Raw genomic sequence first — 11,937 nt, 5'->3', positions numbered from 1 at the left:
CAATTTATAGCATAGTTTGTTACCTACTCTTTACGTTAAGGTCAAGCTCAAACCTTTCTGCATGCAAAAAGCGAAGTAGGTCAGTGCCATCTTTATAGAGACACTATGGTTTGAGTCTAGGGGGTATAAAGAGAAATGGAAAAGTTTACTTGCAGGAAATATATCAGGAAGCATTCATAAAACAGAAAGGACACAACTTAGAGATAACTCTAATGCATTTTAAATTGATGAATCACTCACCTCTGTAACCTCCTAGCATTGTTGGAGCTTGAAAACCTTTACGGTATCAGATAAGATACATTTCAGTGGAAGGAACTAAAGATCACTTGAGAAAAATCAGAGGGAAAAAAGTGTTTTGCCCTAAGCCAGATGGCAGAAATCTGTTGCCCTCGTTCCCCTCCTCCCAACACATACCGGAGTCAGAGTAAGTTTTATGAGAAATAAAGAAGAAAGGTCACTCTCAAAGTGACTCTTGGAGAAAACAATACTAATTAGATCAAGAGGAAGGGAAAGGTTGGGCCTCACCCAGTGACTAAAGAAAACATGATAAAAGAGCTAATCACTTTTTCTGTAGCTCTGTTAGAACAGACTGAAGTCTGGATTTCCAAGGGAGGTATTCCAATGATCAACAAAACACAAAAGGATGAGGTCAGGAGAAAAATAGAAGCTAATGAGCTAAGGGTTGGGAACAAATATTAACAAGTGAGGATTAGACCAATGTGTTTGCCAGAAGAGTTGGATGTTGGTTTCAATCACCCAGATTGATCGTCTGTTTTATCTATGGAATAATCAAACATGAGTGCCTAAATGTATTAACACACTGACTCAAGCTGTCACATGATTTTTTAATTTCCAGTTTGAAAATGCCTACATTTGTGATATTTACTAGATGCTGTAAACTCTTTGCAGGGAGTGGGAGGAAGACATTTTTCTGTTACATCCCCTAGGAAGACACCAGGGTCAACATTCATTTAAGCACATGGTACCTCCCGAGGCACCGTCTCAGCCACATGAGGACATCTGAATTCAGAAGCACATTCTAAAAATCCTATCTTGTAGGCCGTTGAGGAAAGGCTGCTAAGGACTACCAGCCTGCAACTTTTTTTTTTTGGTACGTGCCCCTAGCGGAAACTGAACCTGGGACTCTCTGGTCTGCAGGCCGATGCTCCAACCGCTGAGCCAAACCAGCCAGGGCCCAGCCTGCAACTTTTATGTGTGCTCACAGTTTGAGGGCTAGGCTCTCCAGTCCAGTCGTTGAAAAGAAGCACCTTAAGGATATACTTATGCAGAAATGTAGCTGCAATGCTGATCCTTATTTGGGATGGAATTAGCAAAATTTTAGGTAAAATATGCAAAATCTGTTTCCAAGTCACATTAAACACTTGGATTCTTGGCAGTGTGAGTAAAATTTCTGAATGTGTAATGCCATACATTTTCCTAAAATGTAAAAAGGAATTTCCAAATATACTTCTGATGATGAAGTGTGCTGGCTTTCTCTTGGCATAATGGTAAACAACATTTTCAATTACATATCAGGAGAAAATTGTGAAATACATTAAATTTTTAAAAAGATTTAGCTGCATAGCACCATTAACACTACTATGTATTATATATCCTCATGGGAAATAGTACCTAAACACAAGCATTTTTCAAATGATCCCTCTATTATTAAATAATTAGAAATAGACCTTTTTTGTTTTTTTCATACCCAACCCAATGGACAAATTCTATGAGAAAGTTTACATTTCTATGCAAGAATAAAAGCATCTTTTGGAATGTTTTAAAATATGGCCCAAAATGGCTTTATAATTTAAAAAATATATCATAAATATGCAAATCTTTAGAATGACACCATGGCAACTTAAAGAGCAGTTTCAGCAATGTGACAGTTTAAGATCAGTCAGAGCTTTGTTGTTCAATTGCAAACACATAGAAACGATGTACGTACGGTTTAATGACATATCTGGGTTCAAACACAAGACAGATATAAGGGGTAAATTCAGGGGTACTCCAGCCACCCAGCGGCCATTTCCCACACTTTAAGTCTTCGGGTACCCTAAAATTGCTTTCACACCCTCTCAGATGCAGAAGGTATGTCTTCAGGCTCAGGCAAGGTGGGGAAGCTGAAGCATAACACCCAGCATAAAGCTGGGAAAATGGAAAGGATATCTTTTCAGTGAAGAGGGATCCGTTAGAACAACTCTACCGAATGGCACAGAGAGTAAGAAGAAAACTTTGGAATTCTAAAGGAGAAAAATTAAATTCATCTATGAAAAATAAAAATTGCAAGCCTGCCCAGCTTTCTGTTTTCCATGGGTGTGGACATGTCCAGTCTGAGAAAATTAGCAAGACTGATCTCAGTTTGTTGAACTCCCTGGAGCACCCAGCAAAACCAAACACAGAATATTCCAGAGAGTACTTCTGTACGTGCAAGGACTTCAACAAGAAAACAAAACAAAACATGCATAGAAGAGAACATTCTTCTCTTATAATAATGAGCTCTCACACACAAATAAATTACAAGCATACACAGCATATATGAGGGTTGTGCAACCCTCTCAACCCGTCATAGTATAAGCAAAATATCTGAAATAATCTATATATCAAAATAACTAGAGTAAAAATAAATAGAAATAAATCTCAAAGAATATGATGTTATAAAAGACACAGAAAATTTTTAAAAGAAAACTATATCTTTGGAAATGAAAAAGAATCATTGAAATTAAAACCTCAATTGAAATAAATTAATATTAGGCAATTTGAGAGTGAATTAATAAGTTGGTAAACTGACCTAACAAAAAAAACTGACCCCCACTGCAAGAGAGTGAGAGTAAAAAAAAGTACAAAGCAGATGTTAGAAATATGGAAGACAGAAGTTGTAATTGATGTTGATATGGAGTTCTGTAAGGAGAGAGAATAGAGAATGAGGAAGAAATCACATTAAAAAGGATATTTCAAACAACAACTGTTGGCGAGGGTGTGGAGAAAAGGGGACGCTAATACACTGCTGGTGGGAATGCAGACTGGTGCAGCCACTATGAAAAACAATATGGTGTTACCTCAAAAAACTAAAAATTGAACTTCCATTTGACCCAGTGATCCCACTTTTAGGAATATATCCTAAGAAGCCTGAAACACCAACCAGAAAGAATACATGTACCCCCATGTTCATAGCAGCACTATTTACAATAGCTAAGATCTGGAAACAGCCCAAGTGTCCATCAGTAGACGAATGGATCAAAAAGCTGTGGTACATATACACAATGGAGTACTACGCAGCTATAAGAAAGAAAGACCTCTTATCCTTTGAGACTACATGGAGGGACCTGGACAGTATCATCCTAAGTGAAACAAGCCAAACAGAGAAAGACAAGTTTCATATGATTTCACTTATTTGTGGAATATAGTGAACATAACAGTCTGAGGAAGGGGGTAGTCCCAGAGACGCGGAAGTGGGGTACAGACTGATAATCCCCTAAATAGGGGGGTGGTGGGAAAGAGATAAACCACAGAATTTATATGCATGTATGCATGAATAGTGGACATGGACAACAAATTGAGGAAAGGGCAGGGAGGGAGAGGGAGGGGGGGATCAGTGGGGGAAAAAGGAGAAACATCTGTAACAAAAATTAATTAATAAAAAATAAATAAATTTAAAAAAAAGAAAAAATATTTTGTAAATAAAAATAGGAATGCTTATTTGAAGTAAAAATAAAAAAAATAAAATAAAAAGTTTATTTCATGGTAATTTTTCAGAGTTGATGAAAGATATGAATGCACAGCAGTGGCTGGTTTGGCTCAGTGGTTGGAGCGTCTGCCTGCGGTCCAGAGAGGCCCTGGTTCAGGTCCCGCTAAGGGCACGTACCTCAGTTGCAGTTTGTCCCTGGCCCTGGTTGGGTCGTGTGGGTGGCAGCCACTCGATGTGTCCCTTTCACATTGATGTTTGTATCTCTCTCTCTCCCTCCCACTCTATCTGAACAAAATATCAAAAAATGTCTTCAGGTGAGGATTAAAAAAAAAAAAAAGACATGAATGCACAGATCTCAGAACCTCAAAGACAACAAGAAAATCTTAGAAGCAATCAGAGAGAAAAGACAGATTATCTGCAAAGCAAGAGTTAACCTCTTGGCATGGAGAAAGAAGAATAGAATTGGAATAAGCAGTTATATCTGTAACATTTTATTTCTTTAAAAAGTGATCTGGAGCAAATATAAAAATATTCTTATTAAATCTGGGTGGTAAGTAAAATGGTGACATATTATTTTCTTACCTGTTTAACATATTTCAGAATTAAAATATGAAATATTAAAAAGGATTATCAGTTGTTTATCACAATAAGCTCCATCCCAAGATTTCCATGTACCAACTCCCCACCCCAAGCAGTAGTTATAAGTAGAGATGAGAAAGCTCATACTGATGTTCAATTTGGAAGAGGTTTAGCAATTACCTTAATTGCCACATCATTTAGATGAGGGATGGTCAAACTAAAACCATGGGGGGACAGCTACCTAGTTTTATAAATAAAGTTTTATTAGAGCACAGCCCATGCCCATTTTTCTTTTTCCCTTTCCTTTTCTTTTCTTTTTTAATGGAGTCAATTAGGTGAAAGTCTAGAATATTTGTTATCTAACCCTTTAAGAGTAAGTTTGCCAACCTCTGGCTTAAATAATGATGCTTATTGTTAATTCCCGTTAGCAAATTAACAATATATATTTTTAAATGAAGTCAAAAATCTTACATAGATACAAAGAAAATAATTAACTAAGTTTAATGTTCTTAGATTTGTACAAAGAAAACTTGAGGTAAAAATAAATACTGGGGAAGTCTAAAAGATCTTTGAGTGTTTATTTAGTTGAATTTTCCACCCTTAAGATTCTCAATAATCAAGCAAAGCTGGTTTGGGTAACATGAACATTCAAATCAGTCATCTGATTCTGCAATACAACCTGCTTAACCTCCTGTGATAGCACATTTCCCATCCCTCACCAAAGCTGCATTCGTTTTACATTCGCTTAGAAAGCAGAGGAAGAAAACGTTTGTCTGGGCCTGATTTTTAAAAAAAATTTCATTCCATGCATCTTTTAGTTTCCTATGGAAAGGCTGGAAATACTGGCTCTTTCTATATTCAAAGAAAATATATGTTGCACTATTTAATATATAATGATGTTTGAAGACAGTAACTCATCACTTAAGTGACTGGATTTCTCACCTTGGTGTTGACTTAAACCTCAGGAAAAATTTTGTTCTTTCAATTGGAGAAAGTCAGATTTTTTTTCATTGAAGACTAGAGATTGTACTGATGTAATCACTTACATCAATAAAAACTGTAATTGTTTCTTTGAAGACTCAAGTCACTACTTGCTGTGGATGCCGTGAGGAAAATAACCCTGTCGTCACTTCAAGTCCCTTTGTCGCCAGGCTCCACCTTCCTTCTCTGATTGCAGTTATTCTTTAGACTTGCTCTTCTCAGCCAGGGCCTGCCCGTCCCCCCTCCCCCCCCCTCCCCGCCCAGGCCCCTGTGGTCAGCACAAGTTTAGTGCCTTTCTTACATCTCCTGCCGAGCCCAGCTCCAACCCCACTATCCTTATAGTGCTTTCACAAATCAATATTGAATTAATTAATTAGTTAATCTGTGACAAATTCCCATAGCCTAGAATGATCCTGCCCTTGTCTGGATTTCTGTAGTTCTTAATTTAAAAAAAACAAAGAAACCATAAAGAGCCCTGAATTGTTTCCCATTAGTTATATGCAAATAAAATATTATCTTTTCAGTAAAACTGTAAACTCCATCAAGGTCCAGGACAATGTTGTATGTGTCTTTATTTTATTTTATTTTATTTTATTTTATATTTTATTTTATTGTATTTTATTTATTTTAAATCCTCACCTGAGGATATTGTTCTATTGATGTTTATTTATTTATTTTGTTTCCTTTTTTCTTTTTTTAATTCATTTATTTTAATTAATTTATTTATTTTTGTTACAGATATTTCTCCTTTTCCCCCACTGATCTCCCCCCCCCCCCCCGGCCCACCTTTGTTGTCCATGTCCATTGTTCATACATACATGCATATAAGTTCTGTGGTTTATCTCTCCCCCCACCCCCTCTTCTGGGGATTGTCAGTCTGTACCCCACTTCCACATCTCTGTCTATTGATGTTTAGATAGAGTAGAAGAGAGAGAGCGAGAGAGAGACATCAATGTCAGAGAGACACATAGATTGGTTGCCTCCTGCACAACCCCGACTGGGGCTGGGGATCAAACCCACAATCCAGGCATGTGCCCTAGACGAGGAATCCAATCTGTGACCCTTCAGCCCATGAGTCAAACAGGCCAGGGCTGTGTGTGTCTTTTGAAATGGCATTTAAAAGAATCATGTGAGAGAGAGAGAAAGGGAAATTTTTCTGGGCATTCCATAAAATGTGGTAAAGAACCTGGTATCTGCTTTAATACTCATTGGGGTGCCTTTATAAATGTAGATATAAATATAGATTAAATATGGATATAGATATAGATATATAGATATATTTTTAAATGTATATTTTATATATTTGCTATTTAAAAAATTAACACATTAAATATAGTGGTTAAAATCATAGTACATTAGTGAGATATACTTTGAAATCCATTACATGAATTTGTTAGGATCAAATAATGCTTGTTTAAACACAAATCAAGTGTAGAAAGGAGCAAAAAGCAAACAGTGCAGTCTTACTCAGATTTCAAGTCCATTTTCCAAGCTGATTTATACTGGGGTTTATTTTTTAAGAGCTTATAGAAGAGCTGAGCCTGAAAACAAGCAGGTGTGCACAATTGTTCTTTTCCAGCCAGGAACTTTTTCTTTCTCTCTGAAGGTTAAAGTCAGAATCAGTAGATTTGTAACATACAACTTAAGCCTTTTTACTATTCTCCCTCTCCTCCTTTCCATTTGGTACATCAGCTTTCCTGAGAATTCAGTAAGAATTCAGTGCATAGTTAATCTGTGCATTAGCCCTGAGCTAGATGTTGTGAATTATGCAAGCAGGTCAGATGTCCAGCTCTCACCGCAGGTGGTTTCTGTGTTTCATCACTCCCACCCTTGGATAAGACTCACTACCTCTGACATCCACTCCCACTGAGCTTCTTAATGAGCAATGTCAAAGGGGTAATTTCCAAAGAATGACACTGATATCCCCAAAGTCAGTAATAAATTGTCAAATTACCTTTCTTTACAGAAAGCTTATGGATTTGCCCAAAGCCCTCACATTGTACTTCAAGACTGTCTTCATCCTCTTTTGCTCTTCATTCTACTTTCTCCTCCTCTGCAGAGAGTTCTTGGCTCAGTTTTGACCTGTGACTTCCTTGCGTTGTAAAAACCATCAACACACACTGGCTGTGCTTTTCAAATAAAACATCTGAGTGTTTCCCAACTTTTTGTAACAAGATGTCCAGAAACTCTGCTCTGTCTGTTGAGCAGAGTATCAGGGGAGGTGGGTGGTTGAAAGGAAGCCTGGAGATGAGAATGATGATAAACAATGTGCTTACGTTGTGGTACATACTCCTACCTCCCCAGGATGAAGAGAAGTATATTCAATGTTTTCTTTGAAGAAAAAGGGCCACAGATACATGAATGATGCAGTAAGTCTGTCTGCAACAAGTAAAACTGAAGGAGACGCAGGTATTTGCAGGGGATGACTCACCAGTGGTTCACACTGAAGGGACAGTGTTGGAGAGAGAATAATAACCAAAATTCAGACTGTGACCTTTTGGAAGACAAGAACCCTATTTTCCATTTTTGAGTTTGCAACAACTTACAAATATTTGTTGAACAATTTAATGAGTTTTAGTTTCCTGGGCTTTTCTGAGCAACACCAATAGTAAATTCTGGGAGAGTTTGACTATAGTGTGTGTGTGTGTGTGTGTGTGTGTGTGTGTATGCGCACACTGACCCAGGGGTAGAATGAATGAGGGAAAAACAAATATGAATAAGTATGCTTTGAAGCAGAAACAATTTCAACCGAAGAGTACAGAAAATGGTTATTATTGACTACTAATCTATGTGCCTATCAAAAGATAAAGGGGTATGTTTATAGAGTCATTTAATAAAAATTCAGTAGGTAGTTAATGTGTGCCTTAGCCCTGAGCTAGATGTTGTGAATGATACAAATATGTCAGATGTCCAGTTGTCCCCACAGTTGATGTCTGTGATACACCAGATAAGACTCAGTACCTCTGACCATCTACAAATAGAATCCCCTCTCACCAAACTCCTTAATGAGCAACGTCACATTTACTAGTGATCCCATTAGGGAGGCAGAGGCAGAGTTTATATGGCACCCAGTGCAGCCCTCAGCTTTGCATAAGCCCATCTCCCACGGCGCCTCCCAGCCCACCCGGGCATTCCACCTGCCCTGGGCTCCTCTTGCACGGCCCAGCACGCAGCTTGGTGTCCCTCAGGCTCCTCTCCCACGGCTCCTCCCAGCAAACTTTTTTTTTCTTGTCCCACGAAAGAGCAGCTCCAACTATTTTTCTCAGTTCTTGGTGCTATTAACTCACTGGCCTAAAAAACAGGATTTCTGTACAGCTTTTCCCATATCTGCTTCAGTCCAGGTCCTCCCACAAGTAGATCCCGATTTTGAGGGATTCAGTGCTGGACTTTACTTGGAAGTAAACTTAGAAAACAAAGGAAGGGGAGATGGGGAAGAGGAGGCAGCTGATACGGTCTGAAGGTCTGTGTCTCCTGCCTCCAATTCATATGTTGAAATTCTAACCCTCGAAGATGATGGTGTTAAGAGGTAGGACCTTTGAGAGGTACTTAGGTCATGAATGGGATTAATGTTCTTTTAGAGAGACCTCAGACGTCACTCACCTATTTAGACACACGAGGGCACAGCAAGAAGGCCCCCACTATGAGAAAGAAAGAGGTCCTCACCAGAACTTGACCGTGCTGGGCACCTTGATTGTGGACCCCACCTTCAGAACTGAGAAATAAGTTTCTGGTTTTTCATAAGCTACTCTATCTGGTATTTTGTCACAATAGCCCAAAGGGACTAAAACAGCAGCCAATAAGGTATGCCATATCAAGTTATCCCTGGTAACCGGAGCTTAACCTTGCTGGGCTTCTGGCACCTAGTAGAACACGCACCTTCGTTATCTCACCAAGGAGTGAGGTATGTCTACACCAGTTCCATCAGTTATTGATGGAAGGCTCCTCTGGGGCGGGGAGTATTCATCCTCTGACATTTCTGGCCTGTCTTGTTCAGACGCAGCGGGATCTGGCAGCGGAGATGCCAGCTGCCAAAGAAAGCCCTTAGGCAAAGAGATGGGATGCTGGGGTCTGGAAGCTGCATCTCTGTGCACACAGTGGTAACGTCTGAGGAAGCAGGAGCAGCAGGGCACTGGCGGCGTCTGTAATAAATCAGTAGACAAAGATAAACAAATATATTTTCTTTCTCTTAAGGAGTTTGCATTCTGGCTAGGGGGACACAGCGTATATGTGAAGAGTTAAATTACAATACCAGATTGTCTGAGGCAATGCTTTCAAGAGTATGATACTCGGGCAGCACGTCCACTGACTGCTGCTGAGAGCCCACCACGTGCTGGAAACTGGGATAATTGCTGGGGATACAGGTACGTTCTCTGCCTGTAAGGGGCCTGAGGTGAGAGTCAAGTGTGCCGAGAACAGCCAGCTAATAGGACTGAGGGAGAGGTCACAGAGAGCCGAGAAGTGTCCTAAAGAAAGACAGCAGGATTTAGAAGGGGTGGAGTCGGGGAAGGAAAGAGAGAGAGACTGACCCAGGCTGCAGCCAGTGAAGGCTCCTGGGCTCCTTTGCGAGACGTGAAACTGGTGTAGCAGGGAGGTGGATGTGGCCCAAGTTGGCTTCAAATTGGTTCAATATGAATGTGCTTAGTGGCTCTTAAGACAGAGGATGTGCTATTCTCCATTATTCTTATCTTCCTTGGGTCTTAAACACCAGGACCCACCTGGATTGTAGTAGAATTGACATCTTCCCCAACTTGACTTCCTATTCACCATATTCACCTGGGGGAGCACGCTCCCACTCACTCATTCAATCCTCTCCTAAACCCAGAGAGGGAGCTATGACCATGGTCGATAAGGAAACCAACCATGGGCATGGATGTTGGAGCTGGGATCTCAACACAGAAGCCTGGAGCTAGAGCCTGTATGTATTTGAAGAGCTTAGACCCACTCAGCCCAGGCCTTCTGACTTTCCCACACTATATGGAGATGGTGGAGACCAGGCATATCTGAATGAGGTTGTGTAGGAAGGCGTGTTGCCCAATGCTGCCACCACCACCTGAGAGGAATGCAGAGCTCAGGTTGATCCCAAGGGACTTTCAGACCAGACATTCTTCACCCTGTAGTCACCACCTCCCAGGTTTTCAAAAAAATCATGCTGTCACCCTGACCTTAGACTTCCAGCCTCCATGCCTGTGAGAGATAAATGTCTGTTCTTTGGAAGCCACACGGTCTATGATACTTTGTGATGATATCCTGCAATGCCCAAGACAAGGACCTTGAACGTCATCTTGCCTGAGAGAACTTGCCCTCTCTCCTCCCTGGCCACGCTCAGGGCCGGGAGGGGTGATACCCACACATTGCAAGAGTCTTTCTGTGACCTGTCCCCTCTCAACTCAAGAGCCATGAATTTGAGGAAATGCCATGCCAGGCTCATTCCCTACCTTCTTGCAGTATTTCTCTTCTCTTTATGCAGTAACTTCAAGAATATGCTATTCCTCGGCACTTACTTGATTGTCTCTCATTGTGCCCTCTAAAAGACGGATGAGAACATTATTTCTTCTCCAACTGGTATCTTCACCCTGTCCTGGGAAACATATAATCCCCTCCTGCCTCACTCGACCTGGGAACTTGACCTGCACTGATTGAAACAAACAAACAAAAAACTTCAAAAAACAAACACACAGCTCACGAGTAAAGGCTCTTCTTTGTACTGTAAATTAAGCAAGTTATAAATTCTGCCTCAACACAGTTTTGGGGATGTAGGAAGGTTATTACAAAGAGAGTAAGTAAAGAATTCTTCAGCAGCTCTATCATACATAGTAGGAAAAAAAATTTTTTTTTTTTTCTGGATTGAAACAGCTCCCTTGGATACTTCCTGCACTTTCATGTGGATTCTGATTTATTTTTCTCTGAGTGAATTTAGGTAATGACAGCGGTGCCTACTTGACATCTCCAGAGAATAAATCCTTCTAATTATCCACTAAGGAGGAGAGGCCGAAGGGCAGTTACAAAGCAAATACCTACTAAATATTTTAGAAATATTTCTCAAGTCTGAATGATGCCGAAAACTACTAAAAATTAGGAAATTACTCAGGCTGAGAAACTTAAGAAAATCCTGGCTATTCTGATAGTTGGTAGTAAATATGTCAGTTATTATTACAAATGATGGCTGCTGAATGTGGGGAGTTTTTTAAGAGTGAAGACCCGGCTCTCCATGTCACTCATTGTCTCCAAGCAGACATCAGACGGTTACAGACAGACGCACTGCGTCCGCCACCCGGTTTCTCTACCTCCACGCAGCCGAATACATCTTTCTCGGTGGGAGCTTCCTGGGTATTGCAGAATGCATGGCAGCATTGTTGGTCTCTACCCACGAGATGCCTACAGCATCTCCTCTTCTCCCTCAGGTTGTGGAAATCAAGACTGCCTGTAGTTATTGCTAAATATCCTCTGGGAGCAAACTCACCCCCAGATGAGAACCATGAGCAGGAGAAACTTGGACTCACCACTTGAGGCCCTGAATCCACCCGTGGGCACACTCTCTATCACTGAACATGTCTTTTACAACATTCATTTCAATTCTTTTTAGGGTATTGTTTTCTGAATTTCTCATCTGTATGATATACAATAACCCATAGACATTTTTTTTTTCACTTTAGTATACTCAGATATCATTCTTTTTAATGCCTTCACAG

This window comes from Molossus molossus, unplaced genomic scaffold (genome assembly GCF_014108415.1).
Source record: "Molossus molossus isolate mMolMol1 unplaced genomic scaffold, mMolMol1.p scaffold_m16_p_11, whole genome shotgun sequence".
Lineage (NCBI taxonomy): Eukaryota > Metazoa > Chordata > Mammalia > Chiroptera > Molossidae > Molossus > Molossus molossus.
The sequence above is the reverse complement of the archived record's forward strand: the minus strand, read 5'-3'. Positions refer to the sequence as shown.